Genomic DNA, 563 nt, shown 5'->3' on the forward strand with positions numbered 1-563 from the left:
ACATTTTATATGTCAAAAATACCAAAAAGAAGACAACATAAGCAACATTTTCAATAAAAAAATTGATGTGTCAATAACTTGAGACACACCTATTCTTCTTCGCGGTTGACCTTGTCCTGAAGGCAGTAGTGTATCAAGTTGGTTTATCAGTAAAGAGGAAATTCTGAAACCAAAAACCAAATCAACAATCAACAACAATAAATTAATTTGAAAAAGAAAAAGATGCATTTGAAACAATCAATTATGGCATGGAAATGTTTAAGCTGGAACTGCTCAGTATAGTTGAGTCAATCCAGTTTTAGAAAATACATACTCGTGATTACAATGAATCAGTGAACAGAAAAGAAAATGCCATTTACATAAAATGCTTCAGAGCCATATACAATAAACATACTGTGCTTCACTATCTGAAAGATCTTTTGCTTGAGTATACAAAATTTTAAGCCTGGCTAATGAATTATCCCCAGGCTTCTCAACTACTTCAGGAGCTGCATCAAAATTAGAAGAAACTATCAACAATTGTACCCGAAAACTAATGATTAATTTTTAATTTAAAATTTATA

General features: G+C 30.9%; 1 long non-coding RNA gene across 1 annotated transcript; it reads right to left on the reverse strand.

Annotated features, from left to right (window-relative positions):
- Nucleotides 1-88: 88 nt before the first annotated feature.
- LOC107624647 lies at nt 89-523 on the reverse strand. The gene is made up of 2 exons (XR_001616931.2): nt 395-523; nt 89-163 (listed from the first exon to the last, which is right to left on the reverse strand). It is a non-coding gene; the product is annotated as an uncharacterized LOC107624647 (long non-coding RNA).
- Nucleotides 524-563: the final 40 nt, after the last annotated feature.

This window comes from Arachis ipaensis, unplaced genomic scaffold, assembly GCF_000816755.2.
Source record: "Arachis ipaensis cultivar K30076 unplaced genomic scaffold, Araip1.1 Aipa1197, whole genome shotgun sequence".
Lineage (NCBI taxonomy): Eukaryota > Viridiplantae > Streptophyta > Magnoliopsida > Fabales > Fabaceae > Arachis > Arachis ipaensis.